Here is a 22,758-nt window from a genome sequence, read left to right as displayed (position 1 = left end):
ACTTACAGACACAAGACATAAAGTAGTATTACTCCAAATAAATTAACAAATTATAAGGTGCATTTACAACACAAGTTAAAAAGTAAACACTAGTGGCAATTCATGCTTGATGAAACCTGGGTGGTGGGAGGGAATTCAATAGTCTTTCAGCCTGGTGGAGGAAGCTGATTCCCATCCAAACAATTTTTGTCCTAACGTTATGGTACCTGCTGCCTAATGGTAGGGCATCAAAGAGATTGTTGGATGGTTGGGAGAAATCACTAATAATTCTACGGGCTGTGTATGCAGCGCTCCTGATAGATATGTCTGATGGGTGGAAGAGAGAGACCCCAATGTTTCTCTCTCAGCTGTCCTCATAATCCTTTGTAGGGGCTTGAGGTCAGTTGCCTTGCAATTCCCATCCCTGCAACTGGTAAAGACACTCTCAATGGTGTTCCTGTAAAAATTCATTGGAGTGTAGTTGAAGGGCATCATGGACTATTTGTTCAAAGGACCGGTTTCCATGATGTATTTGAAAACAGTCAATGGTACTGTGCCCTCTGGAGAAGCATGCAATCCCCGCCAAACCAAAGTCTGAGCTGTTTGTTGTTCTCTTCTAAAAAACGATTTGAATAAATGACCATAAGACCATAAGACCATAAGACAAAGGAGCAGGTCGGCCATTCGGCCCATCGAGTCTGCTGCACCATTTTATCATGAGCTGATCCATTCTCCCATTTAGTCCCACTCCCCCGCCTTCTCACCATAACCTTTGATGCCCTGGCTACTCAGATACCTATCAATCACTGCCTTAAATACACCCAATGACTTGGCCTCCACTGCTGCCCGTGGCAACAAATTCCATAGATTCACCATGGTATAGAAGACTTTTCTCATGGGCCGTGCATTGTGCCTAAATATGTACAGTACTATGGAATGAAATATAGTGCCTGTAAAATTTAAGGTGATTGCTTGTTTTCAATAAAGAGCCCAAGATTTCTACACAGTTCTTCAATCTTCCTCCATGATATTCACTGAGATATGCTGGACCCCAGAGAATGTTGAAGAAGACTAAGAAACAGATACCTATGCCAATGTAGTAGATGTCCACTTACCTTCACCAAAGTTACAACAGAGCTTCAGATCAACATCAAGATATTGCTTCAATATAATTGTCAACTCTGTATGAATCTTTTTTGCAATCACTAGCCAGCTGGTCTGACCAAAACCTGATTTACAATGTTTTGTTGTAGACCAGACAGTCATGGAGGTAACGTTCATCTGTACTATACGCAAAATGATCAACAAGGCATTTAGAAAGAACAGGGTCATAATTTTTATTACCTCTTCCCTAAGATCATTAGAATATTTTAGATCATGGATAATCAGCATCTGCAATCTCATGACTGTGAAAAGAAAATGTAAACACTCTGAATAATCTCAGTTTAACTAAATAAACAAACAGTTTCTATGAAATCACTCCTGTAATGTCTGAGTAGTTTGAAAACTTAAGATTTGCACATAAATGAAAAATAGAACCAGTAAAATATAAAAAACTTCAATTATTTTTCATGCAAATTTTGTTGACTATCGTACAAAAGTACATTGCTATTAAGAGTGAAGTTTGAACAAATAATTCATATTGACTAGAACTCACTTTTTGGCCCAGATGTAATGCAGCAAATGCTATATTAAAATGGCAGCTGTCTGTGAAACCACCTAGCCTTTTACTGATAAAGTAATATAAAGAATGGAGTGGTGGGGTGAAGATACGTCTCTACCAAGGGAGCTGTAAGGTGACCCTTCCCTCTGCTAGCCTGCAGGTCACCCTTGAGCAAGGTGTAGTACATGCTCATCACCTGACCCCCATCAGGGTCACACAAAGCCCATGGGAGCAGGTGGTGATGGTCATATGAGCAGCTGGTGCATATCGCACGACCTGGTAATGCGGCCGCTGGTACCAGGCAGACTATCTCTGAGGAGTGTTGATAATGGCTGGGGTCAGCCCTCTTGCAAATATGCTGGCCAGAGGAAGGCAAATGCAAACCACTTCTGCAGCAAAAATTTGCCAAGAACAATCATGGTCATGGAGAGCGAGCAGAATAAGAAGAGCTTATGAGCAGGTTAAAGACAGATGGAAAACCCTGACTGCCCATGTCGTACGACACAGCACATCATGATGATCATGAATGTAAAGAATATTAGTGGAAAACCAAATTAGTAGGAAACACAATTGTGAGTAGAGCAAGAGTGAGAAAGAAAGAGAGTTATTATATGTTCAAATTCTCTAGTCTGGCGCCCTTGGGACCTGACTGGTGCCAGACCACAGAAATGGCCACCAATCATCTTTCTCTTAGCAAGGGAACTGTCCCTTTTATGTATAGACACGTCAGGTCATGTAAAAGTTCTGAGTACTCATCGTTACTCAAAGTTTGTGTAAATCTGTTTATATCTTCATTTGATCTTCATTAGAATTAGTTCATCAGTACAGTTCTGTACTACAGACTCTAAACAGGCCAGACCACAGAAGTTGCTGGATCACAGAATGTCAGACTAGAAGGTTTTGACATGTGCTTCCTTTGACACCTGTCTTTTGTTTCTTCATTTCTCCAATTTTCATCATTTGTTGCCAAACCTTTTCTCGACTAACTATTCCTGCTTTCTTTCTGAGGCCATCCCTTTCATCTCTTTCCTTCCACTGGACATTTCAGACAGTTGCATTTTTAAACCTTTGCTAGTTCTGAAGAACGGTTATCAGCATGAAACAGTTTATATGCATTTCTCTCCACAGAAGCTGCCTGAGCTATTAAATATCTCCATCACTTTATATTCCATTAATTATTTCTATAAGCTATGTGAAATCCTTCCCTCCAACTTGATAAACTGGTTTCTCCTTAGATGAGATCTACCAAATCACTTGGAAGACACCTGAGCTTTAACTTCTTATCTCATTTGCTCAAGTTTATTCAGGTATGGAATGACACATGGTGCCTGTTAGAGTAAAAGTTATTTTATGGAGAGGTGAAAGGTCAAAAGGTTCTGAAGGCCTAGGTCACCAACTGTTGATCTTTGGTACCGTGGAGTGCCATGGCACAACCAACCACTCCATTTTCACTCTCATGAATCTGACAGCGATAATAACCACCCATTTTAAGTAAAACCGCATTCCACTACTCCTGTCTCCATTACCACTCCTTTCTTGTGCAGACCCACTGTACAGTTTGGGGCTGACGGGAATGATCATAATGATCAGGAGGTGGATAAATAATCAGCACATGATGAGACAGATGACAATGGCCTGAAGATGATCCATCCATTCCTTCAGGGGCCTATTGTGCCGTGGGCTATATCCCCAATATTCTCTGTGGATTTTACTAGCTCAGCCAAGTCATAGACATAGAACATAGAACTTTACAGCACAGGAACCGGCCATTTGGCACACAATGTTGTCCCGAACCAGCTGAAAAGCAAATCAAAAACACTCAAACACTAATCCATCCTACCTACATAATGTCCATATCCCTCCATCTTCCTTACATCCATGTGGCTATCCAAATGTTGCTTAAAAGCCTCTGATATATTTGCATCTACCACCATACCAGGCATCCATGACTGTTTAAATAAAAACCTTACCCCTCATGTCCCCTTTAAACCTATCTCCTCTCACCCTCAAGGCCTGCCCTCTGATATTAGACATTTCAAATCTCTCTCTGTACACTCTATGTGTGCCTCTCATAAACTTGTAAACCTCTATCAGATCTCCCTTCAGCCTCTGGCACTCCAGAGAAGACAACTCAAATTTATCCAGCCTCTCGTGATAACACATTCCCTCTAAACCAGGCAGCATCCTGATGAACCTCTTCTGCACCCTCTCCAGATCCTGAACATCCTACCTATAGTGGGCCGACCAGAACTCTATGCAATATTCCAGATGTGGCCTAACCAGGTTTTTATAAAGCAGCAACATAACTTCTTGACTTTAGTACTCAATGCCCTTATAGAAGCAAGCATTCCGTAAACCTTCTTAACCACCTTATTGACCTATGTAGCCACTTTCAAAGAGCTATGAACTTGGACCCCAAGATCTCTCTGCTATGCAACACTGTTAAGGACATTATACTGTCTCCTTACATTTGCCCTCCCAAAGGTGCAACACCTCACATCCAAAGATGCTGTATCAGGATGTTTGACAAAGTGATTCAGGGAGCTAGAGCAATGGAAAGTGAAGAAAAGTAGGTCCCAAGGCTTTGGAGCTGAACCAAAATTTATGGGTAACCACCTGAGAAGAAAGTGTATTTGTGGAACATCAGACCTGCAATTAGGCTTTGCTTTAGGTTTCCTGGTCTATTTGGCATCTGTAAGTGTGACATAATTGTAATTAAAATGAACATGCTAGAATTTCTTGACAGACCTGGTAGTATCTGTAGAGAGAAGATAATGTTTCTTTAGAACTGGGAAAGCTAGAGATAAAACAAGTGTTAAAATGCAGGGAAAATGGGAGGAATGGAGAGAAGACAAAGGAAGATCAGTGATACTTTGGATGTCAGGAAGGATTAAAGTACTGATGGTTCAGTGTAAGAATATCTAGTAAAAGGATCCTGAATAGCAGAAAATCATTCTGGAGAAGGTGTCAAAATGAGAGGAATCACGATATGAAGAAATAAATTAAATGGAGAATATGCAAATGCATTTTGAATCTATAACTTTATTTCTTTTCTGCTATTGATTTAAAAAGAAAGAAACAGAAAATGCTTGGATTACTCAGCTGCTTAGACACTGTGGAGACAGAAGCAGAGTTTTAGGTTGTTATTTTTTGTTATTATACCTCTAAAGCGTGCTGCAAGTCCACTGGAACATTTAGCAAAGCCTCATCTTGGAGGCACTCATCAGCAAGCTGATGCCTCCGTCTGTGCAGAAGACTCGAGGGGAAGAAGTAAAAGCAGGGACATGCTGGCTGTCTCTTTGAGCTTCGGGATCAGATAGCTACCATCAAATCAAGGATTCCAGTCATCAGGAGAGTGGAGAGACCTGGAATTAATCTGTCTGTTAGGCCAATGTTCTTATCATCTGCACTTTCCAAGTCTCAGATTTCCACCCTCTCCCATCCTTGCCAATCATCCCAGCATGGAATAGAAATGGACTTGAGCCTGTCCAAGAATTGACCATGGAGATGAAGCCAGTAGAGACGCCCTCTTTAGGACGTGATGCTGGTGGTCTATTTCTAGTTCTCTCACATAACTATTTCAGTCTTGAGCAGGCTTCAGCTCCAGCAGTACTCCAGCTGGCTGTGAGAAGTCCCAGAATGTGTGGAGAAGGATAGATAGAAGTGTGTAAGAGGAGAATGGTATGACTTATAAGGTTAATGTCATTTATACAACATAAATAATTTTGTTCATTTCCAGTGTGACTAATTGCTCACTTTACGTTGTTATGAGAAGCTTTTCGAAACTAGCTGCAAGGAGAGGAGAGCCGACTTGAGTGGTGCTAGGTGCAGGATACAAATATATGATTGAACATAATTATGTTCCAGTTTAAATAAAGTACTTTTATTCATTTAGTTCCAATAACTGGTATCTTAGTGATTGATTGAGATGGAGGTCATGAAATGCTGTTATCCAAAGTTTTAGCGAATTATTTCACTTATAGAGAAGTGGTAAAGTGACTTCACTATGTAGTGGAACCTGTCATAAATTGAAGGAAAAGAATGTTTACTTGTTTGATATGGGCCACTGGTGTATATTAAAAACTTGGAAAGTTAAATTGAAGTGATGCTACCACTGAAGAACTCTGGAGAGGGTGGTAAAGGAATGGCCCTGTATCCATGGCTACTAAAGACACTATCAAGCCTAATCTGCAATAGACTCTTGGATGTTCCTTTAGATTGTATTCTTGTTTGCAGCTGCTTTAGGTTTTACTGTTTCCATTTTTGAAATAAAACAAATGTCTAAACAGTTGATTCCCAGGCCCTAAAACACCAGCTCATCTTACCTCTAAATCACAGAATTACCTGGTGGATAGATGTTCTCACCAGTGCCTCTCACCCAGCGAAATTTCCTGTTCCCTCTGAATGGAATTGACTCACGTTTGTGTCAACTTGATATTAGACTTGAGGGATGACATAAACATTTGTCGCATAGGAGGACATTTGGCTCCTCTGATCTATGCCTATTCTCACAGCACTTTCATCAAAGTCAAAGTAAGTTTTATTATCAAAGTACATCTATGTCACCACATGCAACATTGAGATTCATTTTCCTGTGGGCATACTCAGCAATTCTATAGAATAATAACTGTAAACCGGATCCATGAAATATCAACCAGAGTGCAGGATACAACAAACTGTGCCAATGCAAACATAAATAAATGACGCGAACATGAGATAACGGTAAGAGTCCTTAAAGTGAGATAACAGGCTGTGAGAAACATCTCAATGATGGGGCGAGTGAGTGTAGATATCCCCTATAATTCAAGAGCCTGATTGTTGAGGGATAGTAACTGTTCTTGAAGCTGGTGGTGTGAGTCCTGAGGCTCTTGTACCTTCTACCTGATGAAAGCAGCAAGAAGAGACCATGGCTTGGGTGATGGGGTTCTCTGATGATGGATGCTGTTTTCCTACCACAAACAAGAGAAGATCTGCAGATCCTGGAAATCCAAGCAACACACACAAAATGCTGGAGGAACTCAGCAGGCCAGGCATCATCTACGGAAAAGAATATTGTTAACGTTTTGAGCCGAGACTCTTCGGTAGGACCCTTCCATCCTGCCAAAGGGTTTCGGCCCAAAACCTCGACAATATTCTTTTCTGTCGATGCTACCTGGCCTGCTGAGTTCCTCCAGCATTTTGTGTGTGTTGTTGTTTTCCTACGACAACATTTCAGAAAGATGTACTCAAGGGTTGGGAGATGTGCTGGGCAGAATCCACTACTTCTTGTAGGATTTTCTGTTGAAAAGTATTGGTGTTTCCATACAGTCCATGATGCAGCCAGTCAATACATTCTCCAATACACACATCAGATCCATAAGAGTGCAGAATTAGGCTATTCAGCCAATTGTGTCCAGTCTGCCATTTCATCACAGCTGATCCCGGATCCCATTCCACCCCATACACCTGCCCTCTCACCATATCCTTTGATGCCCCGACCAATCAGGAATCTATCAACTTCCGCTTTGAATATACCCACGGACTTGACCTCCACCACAGCCTGTGGCAGAGCGTTCTACAGATTCACCACCTTTGGCTAAAAAAATTCCTCCTTACTTCTGTTCTAAAAGGTTGCCCCTCAATTTTAAAGCAGTGCCCTCTCGTTCTGGATGCCCCCACCAAAGGAAACATTCCTCTCCACATCCACCCTATCTAGTCCTTTCAACATTCGGTAAGTTTCAATGAGATCCCCATACATTCTTCTAAATTCCATTGAGTACAGGCCCAAAGCTGCAAAACGCTCCTTGCTAATGCCAGTATATTTCCTGTAACATCATAGGATATCCTTTCCTAATAACCTATTCTTTCACACTTGCCTATCAACATCCCACCCCACCACCCATCTGATTCACCCCACTATACACCTACGTCATCAATAACTTGAAGGTGAATTAACCCCACAACTATAGTCCTAAAGTTATAAAATTATAGAGAGATATAGTATGGAAACAGGACCTTTGGCCAACTTAATCTGCTGAGCATCAAGCGCAGTTTTCATACCACAACTTAACCTGTTTCATTCTCCAACAAGAGAAGATCTCCAGATGCTTGAAATCCAAGCAATACACACAAAATGCCCTTTGGCAGAACTTGGCCCGAAATGTCGACTGTACTTTTTTTCCATTGATGTTGCCTGGCTGAGTTCCTCCAGCATTTTGTCTGTTTCATTCTCCCTCACTGTCCAACAAACTCCCCCTTCATTTTAAGATTCTGCCACTCACCCTCCTGCACCAGTGTAGCAATTTACAGTGGTCAATGGGCATTAACCAACCAATCAACTTTTCTTTGGAATATGAGAGGAAGCCAGTGTACACAGGGCAAACCCATGCAGTACAGGGAGAATGTGTAGACTTTGCACAGACAGTACCCCAAGGTCTAAATCAGAATGCACAGGCCAGGTATGAATTCATGCCCCAGTGTCCTCATCTGAAGAGCTTTGCACCTATTTTACAATGCTGCATCTAAAGATTTTTTAAAGATTAATTTTATTTGTTACACGTACCTTGAACTATGCAGTGAAATGTGTCATTTGTGTCAAACCAAATGAGCGATGATTGTGCTGGCAGCCTGCAAGAGGGACCGCGCTTCCTGCACCATTGTAGCTTGGCCACAGTTTACTAACCCTAACCCTATGTCTGGAATGTGGGAGGAAACCAGAGCTCCTGGGAGAAACCCAAACAGTCGCGGAAAGAAAGTACAAACTTCTTACAGACAGCGATGGGAATTGAACCCCAATCTTACAGCTGGTGCTGTAATAGCATTACACCAACCTCTACACTACAGTATGAAGTTTTACTTCATCTGCATATCAAAAATGAATGGCGAGCAATCTTCAAAATTAATTTACTTTGCTAAACCCTATTGTGCGGACTTATAACCATATAACCATATAACAATTACAGCATGGAAACAGGCCTTCTCGGCCTTTCCAGTCCGTGCTGAACTCTTACTTTTGCCTAGTCCCACCGACCTGCACTCAGCCCATAACCCTCCATTCCTTTCCTGTCCATATATCTATCCAATTTAATGTTAAACAGCAATATCGTACCTGCCTTAACCACTTCTGCTGGAAGCTCATTCCACACAGCTACCACTCTCTGAGTAAAGAAGTTCCCCCTCATGTTACCCCTAAACTTTTGCCCTTTAACTCTCATGTCCTCTTGTTTGAATCTCCCCCATTCTCAATGGAAAAAGCCTATCCACGTCAACTTTATCAATCCCCCTCATAATTTTAAACACCTTTATCAAGTCCCCCCTCAACCTTCTATGCTCCAAAGACTTGTGTGAATAAACTCTTCCTAAGTATGAAGAGCATTCCATATCCAATGACCTTCAGAGTTTCCCCAGTCTCCATTGTGAGCGATGTCATTCTGCCAAAGATCTTTAGAATATCCCATCATGATTTTTTCTGAGAGGTTTATTTATTGCTTGTGCTTCAATCCTGGCAGCGTTGCTAGAGAAACATGAATTTGTTTCTCTAGATGGCAGTGTGTGGCTGTTTTTTCTTTATGTGAGACAGTAAGTAGAAGGTACAATGGTTACAACTACAGTAGTCGTTACTTCCTTTGGGCAGAGGGACATCTCTAGGATCTGAATCATTCAAAAAGGCAGCTAGAGTTTGTCCTAAGTTTGTGATTCACTTGCTACAATCTATGTTGTAAAAAGCACAAAATGAATTTTGCATTTCCTTTTAATTCTGATCCCCAGAATGCAAATAACCAGAGAAAAAAGCTGTTTCTTAAGAAGTTTTAAAATTTCACTTAAAGGGACAGTTTCACCCCAAAACTGCATAATACAGAAATTCACTTACCAGTGGACTTAACAACCCATTTTTCCACTACTATTTGATAATCTAAGTTATCATTCAAGGCATTGCTTCTTCTACACAATTATAACACAACATACGATATTTTAGATTGAAAATTAATCTTGTGCAATTTCTTTAAACATGTATGCAAACCAGTTAGCCACAGTAGAGTTCAGTTGATGCTCGTTCAAATGAGAAGTTTCTAGGAGGTAGCTAAGACAGTGGGAAGGGGATTTGTCAAGCACAATATAAAGAACATAAGGGTATTGAAAACAGAAGCAAGAATCAGTTAGTTGGCTCCTTGTGCCATTCAATTGTTAAATATTTTTTCCATTAATATCCAATGATCTATCCACATATATTCATTCTGAATATACTTAGTTATGGAGACTCCACAACCCTCTCCAAAGATACACTGCTCTTAGAGGTAAAATATCGCCCCTTGATTGGTAGACCTTGGTTCCATCCACTGGGTCAGGGAAACATCAACCTCCTAAACCATTGTATACATTCAATGAGATAATCTTTTATTAGATCATAAGACCATAAGATATAGGAGCAGAATTAGGCCATTTGGCCCATTGAGTCTGCTCTGCCATTTCATCATTTTTTCCTCTTAGCAACAATCTCTTGCCTCCTACCCATATCACATCATGCCCTGAACAATCAACAATCTATCAACCTCTGCCTTAAATATACATAAAAACTTGGCCTCCACAGCTGTCTGTGGCAATGAAATCCACAGATACACCAACCTCTGGTTAAAGAAATTCCTCCTCATCTCCATTCTAAAAGAACACTCCTCTGTTCTGAGGCTGCATCCTCTAGTCTGAGAGTCTCCCACCATTGAAACATTCTCTCCACATCCACTTTGTCAAGGTCTTTCACCATGCAGAACTCGTTGACTTTATTAACTTTGCCTCCAACTTTCACCCTGCCCTCAAGTTTACCTGGTCCATTTCCGACACCTCCCTCCCCTTTCTAGATCTTTCTGTCTTTGTCTCTGGAGACAGCTTATCCACTGATGTCTACTATAAGCCTACTGACTCTCACAGCTATCTGGACTATTCCTCTTCTCACCCTGTCTCTTGCAAAAACGCCATCCCCTTCTCGCAATTCCTCCGTCTCCGCTGCATCAGCTCTCAGGATGAGCCTTTTCATTCTAGGACGAGGGAGATGTCTTCCTTTTTTAAAGAAAGGGGCTTCCCTTCCTCCACTATCAACTCTGCTCTTAAATGCATCTCCCCCATTTCATGTACATCTGCTCTCACTCCATCCTCCCGCCACCCCACTAGGAATAGGGTTCCCCTGGTCCTCACCTACCACCCCACCAGCCTCCGGGTCCAACATATTATTCTCCGTAACTTCCGCCACCTCCAACGGGATCCCACCACTAAGCACATCTTTCCCTCCCACCCCCCTGCATTCCGCAGGGATCGCTCCCTACGCAACTCCCTTGTCCATTCGTCCCCCCCATCCCTCCCTACTGATCTCCCTGCTGGCACTCATCCGTGTAAGCGGAACAAGTGCTACACATGCCCTTACACTTCCTCCCTTACCACACCATTCAGGGCCCCAAACAGTCCTTCCAGGTGAGGCAACACTTCACCTGTGAGTCGACTGGGGTGATATACTGCGTCCGGTGCTCCTGATATGGCCTTTTATATATTGGCGAGACCCGACACAGACTGGGAGACCGCTTTGCTGAACATCTACGCTCTGTCCGCCAGAGAAAGCAGGATCTCCCAGTGGCCACACATTTTAATTCCACATCCCATTCCCATTCTGACATGTCTATCCACGGCCTCCTCTACTGTAAAGATGAAGGCACACTCAGGTTGGAGGAACAACACCTTATATTCCGTCTGGGTAGCCTCCAACCTGATGGCATGAACATCGACTTCTCTAACTTCCGCTAAGGCCCCACCTCCCCCTCGTACCCCATCTGTTACTTATTTTTATGCACACATTCTTTCTCTCACTCTCCTTTTTTTCCCTCTGTCCCTCTGAATATACCTCTTGCCCATCCTCTGGGTCCCCCCCCCTTGTCTTTCTTCCCAGACCTCCTGTCCCATGATCCTCTCGTATCCCCTTTTGCCTATCACCTGTCCAGCTCTTGGCTCCATCCCTCCCCCTCCTGTCTTCTCCTATCATTTTGGATCTCCCCCTCCCCCTCCAACTTTCAAATCCCTTACTCACTCTTCCTTCAGTTAGTCCTGACGAAGGGTCTCGGCCTGAAACGTCGACTGCACCTCTTCCTACAGATGCTGCCTGGCCTGCTGCGTTCACCAGCAACTTTGATGTGTGTTACTTGTCTTTCACCATTTGATAGGTTTCAATTCGGTCACCCCTTATTCTTCTGTATTCTACTGAATACAGGCCTAGAGCCATTAAACGCTCTTCATATAACAAGTCGTTAAATTCTGGAATCTTCTTTGTGAACATCCTTTGAACCTTCTCCAGTTTCAGCACATCCTTTCTAAGATAATGGGCCAAAAACTGCTCATAATACTCCAAGTGAGGCCTCACCAGTGCTTCATAAAGTCAAAACATTACATCCTTGCATTTATATTCTAGTCCTCTTGAAATGAATGTTAACATTGCATTTGCCTTCCTCACCACAGCTTCAACCTGCAAATTTTCTTCTAGGGAATCCTGCGCAAGGACTCCCAGGTCCTTTTGCACCCCAGATTTTTTATATTTTCTCTCTATTTAGAAAATGGTTAATCCTTTCATTTCTTCTACCAAAGTGCATGACCATACATTTCTGAACACTGTATTCCATCTGCCACTTCTTTCCCCATTCTCCTACTCTGTTTAAATTCTTCAGTAGGCTCTTCACTTCCTCAAAACTACCTGCCCCAGCATCTATCTTCATATTGTCTACAAACTTTGCAAAAAAGCCATCAATTTCATCACCCAAATCATTGACATATGACATAAAAAGAATTGGTCCCAACACAGACCCCTGTGGAACACCACTAGTCTCCGGCAGCCAACCAGAAAAGGCTTCCTTTATTCTCATTCTTTGTCTGCTGCCAATGAGCCACTGCTTTATCCATGCTGGAATCTTTTCTGTAATACCACAGGCTGGTAGCTTGTTAAGCAGCCTCATGTGTGGCAACCTGTCAGTCACCTCTTTCAGAAACCTGGGGTGTACACTATCTGTTCCAAGTGACTTAACTACCTTCAGACCTTTCAGTTTCCTAAGAAACTTCTCCCTAGTAATGGTAGCTTCACACACTTTGTTATTCCTGACACCTGGAACTTCCAGCATATCAGTGGTGTCTTCCACAGTGAAGACTGATGTAAAGTACTTATTCAGTTCATCCACCATTTCCTTGTCCCCATTACTACATCTCCAGCATCATTTTCCAGAGGTCCGATATCCACTCTCACTTTTCTTTTATACTTCATGTATCTGAAAAAAACTTCTGGTATCCTCTTTAATACTATTGGCTAGCATACTTTTGTATTCCATCTTTACTTTCTTAAAGATTTCTTTAGTTGCCTTCTGTTTGGTTTTTATAAGCTTCCCAATCCTCTAACTACACATTAATTTTTGCCCTTTTATATGCCCTTTCTTTGGCTTTTATGTTGGCTTTGACTTCACTTGTTAGCCATGGTTGTGTCGTCTTACCTTTAGAATACTTCTTCCTCTTTGGGATGTATATATCCTGCACCTTCTGAATTGCTTCTAGAAATTGCTATTCTGTTGTCGTTCCTGCCAGTTTTCTTTTCCAATCAATCCTGACCAGCTCCTCTCTCATGCCTCTGTAATTTGCTTTACTCCATTGTAATACTGATACATCTGACTTTAGCTTCTCCTTCTCAAATTTCAGGGTGAATTTGATCATATTATGATTACTTTCCCGTTAGGGTTCTTTTACCTTAAGCTCTCTAATCAATTACAGTTGACTACATAGCACCCAGTCCAGAATAGCTGATCCTCTGTTGGCTGAACCATGAGCTGCACTGAAAAGCCATCTCACAGGGACTCTGGAAATCCCCCTCCTGGAATCCAGCACCAACCTGATTTTCCAAATCTACCTGCATATTGAAGTCCCCCATGACTATTGTAACATTGCTCTTTTGGAATGCATTTTCTATCTCCTGTTGTAATTTGTAGGCAACATCCTTACTACTGTTTAGGGGTCTGTATACAACTCCCATCAGGGTCTTTTTACCCTTGCAATTCCCTAGTTATATCCAGATTGATTCAACACCTTCCGACCCAACTCTCCTCTTTCTACTGGTTTGATTTGAGTTCATTTTTTTTTGACAGAGCCACGCTACCCCCTCTGCCTTCTTGCTTGTCCTTTCAATACAATGTGCATCCTTAGACATTAAGCTCCCAGCTATAAACTTCTTTCAGCCATGATTCAGTGATGCCTACAACATCGTACATGCCAATCTGTACTGTAACTGTGCTACAAGTTCACCTACCTTATTCCCTGTACTGCGTGCATTCAAATATAACACCTTCAGTCCAGTATTCGCTCAATACTGCTTATTCTCAGACCAAAACTGTTGAACCACTCCTCATCAAACCTTCATTTCTCGGAATCAATATGGTAAACATTTGCTGCACTCACCCCATTATAAACGTTTCCTTCCTTAGGCAGAGAAAGCAGACTGGTTTCAAAGTTCAAAGTTCGAAGTAAGTTTATTATCAAAGTCTGTATATGTCACCATATATTACTCTGAAATTTATTTTCTTGCAGGCATTTAGAGGAAAATAAAAAAATACAATAGAATTTATGAAAAGCTGTACATAACAAAGACTGACAAACATCCGATCTGCAAAAGAGGACAAATTATGAAAATAATCATCATCATCATCATCATCAGGTGCCATGCCCAGTCTGAGCTTTGACTGCCATGGCCCACACACTCCTGTTTCGGGTCAAGTGGATCAATTCATTGGTATTCATTTCCAGTTCTCTGGCTGCCATCCCCATCATCATTTGTCTTTGTCTTCCTCTTGCTTTCTTCCCTTCAATCTTATCCATAATTACTGTGCATTCTAACTCCTCTTTCCTAATCACATGTCTGATGAAGTTACGTTGCCTTTTCATGATCTCATACATTATTTCTCTTTTTGTGTTTGCTCTGTTCATGACATCCTCGTTAGATATTCGTTTCGTCCATGATATTCTTTGCATCCTCCTTAAAAATCACATCGCTGCTGTTTCAGTTTGTTTCCTCATGTTACTAGATATTGTCCAACATTCTGAACCATATAACATAACTAGATAAACGTAACATTTCAGTACTCTGAGGCAGGTTGTCATGCCTAGATTAGTATTGGTTAGTATTCTCTTCATTCTCATAAAGGTGTCTTTTGCCATCCCTATTCTTCTTTTGATGTCCAAGTCGCACCTGCCATCTGATGTCACATAGTTTCCTAAGTAGCAAAAGTTCTGCACTTGTTTTATGTCTTCCCCATTTATTCCCAGCCTGCAGATAGGATTCTCCTTCTTTTTGGATATCACCATACATTCTGTCTTTTTGCAATTGATAGGTAGACCCATTTTTGCACTTTCATCAACAAATATATCAATTAAGTTTTGTAGTTCTTCCTTCATACTTGCAATTAACACAGTGTCATCTGCATATCTGAAATTATTGATGTTTTCACTGCCAACTTTGATTCCCAAGGTGTCTCTTACATTTTGTAATATTATTTCACTGTACACATTAAATAAATCAGGGGAGAAAACACACCCTTGTCTAACGCCTCTCTTGATTTTCGTAAATTGACTCACTTCTCCATCTATTCTTACAGCGGCAGTTTGTTCCCAGTACAGGTTTCTGATTAGGCGGAGGTCTTTCGAATCTAGATCTAGAGTTTTCTGTAATATTTCAAATAACTTATTGTGCTTCACTTTATCAAATGCTTTTGTGTAGTCGATAAAACAAACAAATCTTTTTGCACTTGAACAACTTGTTCTGATAGTATCGTTAACATCAATATTGCATTTCTTGTACCTTTGTCTTTCACAAAACCACATTTTTCTTTGCCAAATTAAAATAATAACATTTAAAAAAAGTAAATAATATTGAGAACATGAGTTGTAGAGACTTTGAAAGTGAGTCTATAGGTCGTGGAGTCAGTTCAGAGTTGAGGTGAATTATCCTGATGGTTGTAGATAGAAGCCAAAGATTCACCATTGGTGACTGATTTGCCTGTGCTCTGGGTGTAAAGCTCAGCGTTTCTCTAATCAAGATCATAGCTACATACAATAACTCTCAGTGGATTAGATCGTGCTGATTGTTGTTAACCACAATTAAACAATAAATGGTTTATTACTTAATATTTCAGCATATTGGAAAGCATATCACAAACCAATATCAATAAGTTTACAATTCCTGAAAATACAAATAAACAAGTAAAAAAAAATCTGAATACTGAATCGGGGTGGGGGTGGAAGTTGAGGCTTTTGCTGTTGCTTGTGTGAAGGGAGGGGGGAGAGGGGCTTCGGGAGATTCGATGTTTCTATCACTTATTCTATGGGATTCTTGTTTCATAGATGTCTGTGAAGAGTAAGAATTTCAGCTTGTATACTGAATACATTCTCTGATATTAAAATGAACCTTTGAACCTTTGAACCTTGAAACTTTCAAATAGAATATGAAAAGGGGCAGGGTTGATCTTAAATATAAATAATTAATAGAGAAGATTTATTACTATTTCTTTAGATTTACAGTTGTATATTCAACTGCATATGCACTTTATTTCAACTTGCAAATCTACTGAATACTTTTTTATCTGTTAATATTATTGTGTTAATATTATTGTAGGTGCTGTTTGTGATCTATGTACTGTATATTGTACCTGGTCCCTGAGGAATGCTGTTTTTTTCAGCTGTTTTCATATGTACCATTGAATGGCAATAAACTTTGAACTTGAGATTCTAATTTGAAAATAAATGTGGGAACTATATTGAAGGAGAATTTTCAGGCTATTTCTGCAGTTGCATTGTAGAGATAAAAATCAAATGGGTTATCTTGCATTGTGGCTTCAAACCTTGTACAGAGAAAACATCATTAAGGTATGGATGTTGACTGACAGCTGCTTTGTAACATTTTCCAGCTGAAAGCATTGTGGAAGTGGTGGTGCCTGCCACTCAGCAATATATCTCTTTGGCCCACAGCTTTACTTCAAGCAACGCACTGAACATTAAGAATATTCTGCCTTTTTCCGTTATATACTATGCTTTGGTTTAGCACCTAATGCCACCAGGCCCCCTTCTACATCATCAGTCTACACTCCTCTTGTATTTATGTGTTGTCAGATTGCATGTCCTGGAGGAATTACCTCCAGATCAGCTCTTGGAATGCAAGAGCTAAGGTCCCTCATCCCCAGCTGGTCCATCTGCTGATTGTAAGCAGCAGACTTTAGATTTTGTACCTGTGATTAATTATCAGACCTGCGGCTGAGCAAAGATACAAAGCAATGGCTGTCTTCTTTATTGCCCCCCACACAACAATTCTCAATCCTAAAGGAGAAATGTTCATAAAAGCAAATACATTAGTAAAGCATAACAATATCATCACTACATCCTTCCCCATGTGAATGAAAAGAAATGTTTTGTTTATTGTTATCGTTTATATCAAACTTTACAAGGTTTTTCAGACATGATAATGATCCTTGCTTGGGAATGGATAGTACTTAGTGATTTCATGATATATCTGCTCTATCACTTTAGATTGCTCAGTCGCTTTGTTGATCATTGTGGTATACATTCCAGATTTTCTGGCAATGTGTTGCATATCTGGTGTTTTGAAAATTGCTCTGCTTATTGTGATACTTTGAGAACCAAAAGACCAAAGGATCTTTTTATGGCAATCACTTCAAATGGCTGCGTGTGAAATGTATTGTCCTGTATGCTTCTGTGGATATTGTGATTTGCATGCATTGTACACCCAGACGGTAATGGTGCAGAGCTAAATTTCATATATCTCTGCTGATTTCATGGTGTTTTATTTGACTTTTTTCATGCTCACCCAGGTGTTATCATTTGTCTTGCAGGGTATTTCTGCATCCTTAACAGTTGTGCAAAGTGAGTAATGCTGTTAATGTCCCTCTCAGTGAATGTAGCATTGCCCTGTAGTTCTATAAAGGAAAGGTGCATCGCATCCGGAGTTTCTTCGGTTAGCAGACGATTTCCCTCCATGCCTCTCTGACGTGGCACGAGGCAAGTTACAGCAGTGGTTTGCCATTACGTTCTGCTGGGTGAGTTTCGAAAGAGATCACCAGCTTGTAACCCAGCACGGATGGAAAGCGTGCAAGGGAGCTGGCTGGCTGGATTCGAACTCGGGACCTTTCGTCCCAAAGTCTGGCTCTGATGCCACTACGCCACCAGTGGGTTGTAGCTCTATATATATATATATATATATATATATATATATATATATATATATATATATATATATATGTATATGTATGTATGTATGTGTGTGTGTGTGTATATATATGTATACACACAAAATAAAATTTTGGCTTCCCTGATTTCCCTTCAACATGTGTAGAATGGACAAATTAATTCAATTTTTTGCACGGATCTTTTCACTTTATGATTTGCAGGTGGCAGATGAAATACAATTTTGCAATGAGCGAAACTTAAGTAGATTGCAAACTTCCTTGTTTACTGTTGAACAGCAGTCCATTGTTTACCTTCATGATTTGACATCAAATAGTGCAAAATTGCTGTGCAGTTGTCATTTCAACAATAACTTTATCAAATGCAGCAATTTCAACAGCGAGCACCATACTGCAGTCATTGACAAGCAAATGATTACTAGAGTGTAGATCTCTGATGTTAGCTTATGGTCCTTTCAACAACTCCAGACCTTCCATTGGTTTTTGCAGGTCTAACAATGTGGTTGCCCAGTACATGAGATGTCTGTTGATTTTGTTTTCAAAATGATCTGTTCTTGAAAACCTATCATTTCCCTTTAGAGTTATTTATTCTCCTTGATTGCCTGTTCAGTTCTTGTTTGTGTTCTGTAATGACTGTGGAATGAGAATGTGATTAACTTGTAGTACAGATCTGAATTCATCATTAACTTTGTACAAATATTTGTGCAATATCTCAAGAGGGTGCAGCTTCCACGACCTGTTTCCATTTTGGTGCTGGGATTGTTGTAGAGCATAGTGATAAAACAGGAATTTGCTTTGTTGCAAGTGTAATATTTTGGACACTACATTCATTTGCACTACCCGATATATTCTTGCAAACTTTTCATACAATGAATGTGGTTGGCACACATAACACCTATAATGTGAAGAGATGGCACTGTGTCAAGGTTCGGAAAGATATCGCAGTTACTTAAGATTATATAGAATATCTGAGTGACACACTTGGATTTGAAAATCACCTGGCCAACTGTAAGATTACTAAATGTTTGCTTACTCATTGCTGTGACAGATGGAACTGCCTCATGATTTGGGATGTTGTGCTGAGATTGTATAAAATGTTGGTGAGGCCTAACATGGAGTACGTGTGCAGTTCTGGTCACCTGCCTACAGGAAAGACATCAATAAAGTTGAAAGTGTACACCAAAAATTTATAAGGATGTTGCCGAAACTTGAGGTGCTGAGTTACAGATAAAAGTTGAATAGGTTAAGACTTTATTCTCTGGAGTGTAGGAGAATGAGGGGGGATTTGAAGAGATACGCAAATTATGAGGATAATAGATAGGGTAAATACATGTAGGCTTTTGCCACTGAGGTTGGGTAAGACTAGAAGTAGAGTTCATGGTTTAAGGGTGAAATGTAAATGATTTAAAGGGAATATGAAGGGGAAGTTCCTCACTCAGAGGGTGATGAAAGTATAGAACAATCTGCCAGCAAAAGTAGTAGATGCAGATTCAATTTTAACATTTATGAAAAATTTGCATAAGCACAAAGGGGTGATGTTTAGAAAGCTATGGTTCAGGTGCAGGTCAATGGGACTAGGCAGAATAATAATTCAGTATGGTCTCGATGGGTTGAAGGACCTACTTCTGTACTGTAGTGGTCTATGACTACGACTCATGACGTGCAAATGTTCACTTCTAATGAGTGTGGTTACTAACAAATGCATACATAGGAATATTAAAATTCTTATTGATCTTTGCATTGACTCTAACCTGCCGAGATGATTTTTGATGCACTGAGATTGCTAAATGACAAACTTCTGCAAAATGGTTGAGTTTTCCACATGAAATACTTTTTCCATTCAAATAACATTTTATTTTTGAGGCAAGAAGGTTGGTAAGTGCCACATAGGTCTGTTTATCACACTGATGATGGTGATTGATTTCCATTGACAATTTTATGTGAAAAGTTCTGCTCTGATATTACTTTTGTCCTTTAGAGAAGAATAGTATCACAATAGTATCTTGTGGTCTTCGTACACCAACTGCTCTTTTTGAGAGTTTAATATCCTTTTCAAAGCTTCCCATCAAAATTGTTCCAATGCAGTAGTTATTTGAAGATGATATTTCACAAGTATCTTTCACTGCTGTTGTATAACAGAGCAGTTTTTTCACTAAGCAAAAGGCTGCAGATGAAGGAAATGTGAAATAAAAACAGAAAACTGGAAATTTTCAGCAGATCAGACAGCAATCAAGAAGGCAGATATATAATTAAACTTTGGCTCAATGATCTTTCATCAGCTCTGGAAGATGACTTCATTCCTTTCTCCAACGATGCTGTCTGACCTCCTGAGTATTTCCATCACTCTGTCTATTGCAGATTTCTATACCTGTAGTTTTTTTTTGTGTTAGCCTCTATTTCTCTTTCAGGGTTGACTACATTGAAGATTTCCTCCTCGTTCCAACAGACTCTGTAGTAGAGAATACTGAATTCATTGTTCTGTAGCACAGAGGTAGCAAGCTGGGATAATCATGTGACTGAGGGATAAAAGAGGACTCTACGGGATATTTATTTATTTATTTAGTTAGCTGTACAGCATGGCAACAGGTCCTCCTAGGCTGCCCAATAACCCCAATGCAAACAAAGTAACAGTGGTCACAGGGAGAATGTATAAACTCCTTACAGACAGCAGTGGAATTGAACCCGTGTTACTCATGCTGTAATAGCGTTATGCTAACTGCTATACGAGCATGCTGCCCTACGTCAGTACCAAGCAGAGAAAGTTTGGAGCAGGTTCAAACTGGACTGAACCACAATCTGCAGTCTACTAAAGTGAACTATAGTAAATTCATGCATGGTTACCAGCCTAGCAACCATCCCATAAATTCCATTGCACATACTGTATATGATCAATGTGGTACTGCACACAGCTCACGTAGAAGGCATTCAAGCTTGAATTCTCACACACACAGACACTGATGCTTGATACTGCAGAAGGGCCTATTCATTCGCTCTATGTGTATATGCCAAATGCTAGGTAGAGCTAGTGAAAAGAAAAGTAGTTAAAATAGTACAGGAATAATAAAAACTTCTGAAGTGCCTGCTTTGTTGCTGCTGCTACTGTGTGGTCCAGAATCTCCGGAGGGGAAGGCCCCGAGTCCTCGGCTTTGCTTGTTGCTCGGCGGCCGGGGCGGGGTCGAAGCGCTTGGTAGAGGATGGTGCTCGGAGAGGCTGTGTCGGAGGGGCTGGTCGGAAGGCTTGAAGTTTTCAGATGGACTCAGAGTCGGCTGCGGTCGGGTGCTTCCAATGGTGCTGCATCGGCAAGTTTACGGTACTTGAAGGTTCATGGCAGGGAGAGTTTCTCCCTTCTACCATCTGCGTGAGATAATGAGACTATCGGGACTTTGAGACTTTTTTTTACCGTGCCCATGGTTTGCTCTTTATCAAATTACGGTATTGCTTTGCACTGTTGTAACTATATGTTATAATTATGTGGTTTTGTCAGTCTTAGTCTTGGTTTGTTCTGTGTTTCTTGTGATATCATTCTGGAGGAACATTGTATGATTTTTTAATGCATGCATTTCTAAGTGACAATAAACGAGGACTGAGCGTCCTCATAATCTAATCTAAAAAAGACTTTGGATTGGGGAACATTAGTTCCTGAACAAATTGACATTAGTTGTAATGAAGAGGAAGTTTGTTCAGAACTTCAGGACTGCTTTAGCGTGCAAACATCATTGAAAGCTTGTGTAACATACAAAAAAATGCTGGGGGAACTCAACAGGTCAGGCATCATCTATGGAGGGGAATAAACTGTTGGCATTTTGGGCTGAGACCCTTGATCATGGAACTCTCTTCTGAAAAGCACTATAGGAGGACCTTCACCAGAAGGACTGAGCACTTCAAAGCAGCAGCTCATCAGCATTTTCTAAAAGCCTAACAGGGGTCGATTATAAAGGTTGTCATGCCAGCAATGCCCAGGTCCCACGTTCAAAATGATCAAATACCTGTACATCTATTGGAGATGCTCACTTAAATTACTTTGTTATCATTAAACAGTAACGTTTACTGTCTCGGGGAAATGAATCTATGAACAGTAATTACACATTCTTTAAGAAAAGGTTTCTAACAGCTGAACAGCCATGTTATTATTATGTAGAACTCACTTTGGTGAAAACACTAAATAAACAGTAACCTTTATTTTTAGAAGCTAAATATATTTTTGCTTCAAAGACATTTGCACATCACAGTGGGAGAAATTAATATCTATTTGACTGGTTCTGATGGACTCCAGTCTTGCTCTTGAATGACATGAAATGCTAATCCTGGCAATGTTAGATCCAATGGCAACAAGCTGATATTTCTTATCCAACATTAATAAGCGAACATGAGATGAAACACTGACTGCCATCAACACAACGACAAAGAACAACTGTTTCGATGTATAGCAGATCTTAAACTGGTAAATTGTCTGCTGTTTTTGCTTGGTTTAGGTTGGTGAACTTAGTCTAGATTCAGACCCACTGTCTGAACTCACCACTTGCAGAGCACGTGTAATGTGTAATGGATTGTACTGGGTGTGGAAGGCAGGCTGGGCTGTCTCTCTCCATATTCAGAGGTCTTTTAGTGGTGGAACCGTTCATGAGAGGCAACTAGGCATCTGGAGGTGGATCCCCAGAAGGCCCACTCACAGAATAACCCTCATGAGAGTAAAAAAATGTAACAGCTTGTTGGAACTAAAGTTCGGACTGAAGTACAACACCTTATATCTCCCCCTTCTGCTCATCACAACTCTGCATCAGGTTCCAGCTAAAGGGAAATACAGTCTGGCTCATTAAGCTTTGTAAAAGCTCTGACAGCCAATATCATTTTTAGTAAAGTAATCTGATTGGGATAAAAACATTC

Source organism: Mobula hypostoma, chromosome 26 (genome assembly GCF_963921235.1).
Source record: "Mobula hypostoma chromosome 26, sMobHyp1.1, whole genome shotgun sequence".
NCBI lineage: Eukaryota > Metazoa > Chordata > Chondrichthyes > Myliobatiformes > Myliobatidae > Mobula > Mobula hypostoma.
The sequence above is the reverse complement of the archived record's forward strand: the minus strand, read 5'-3'. Positions refer to the sequence as shown.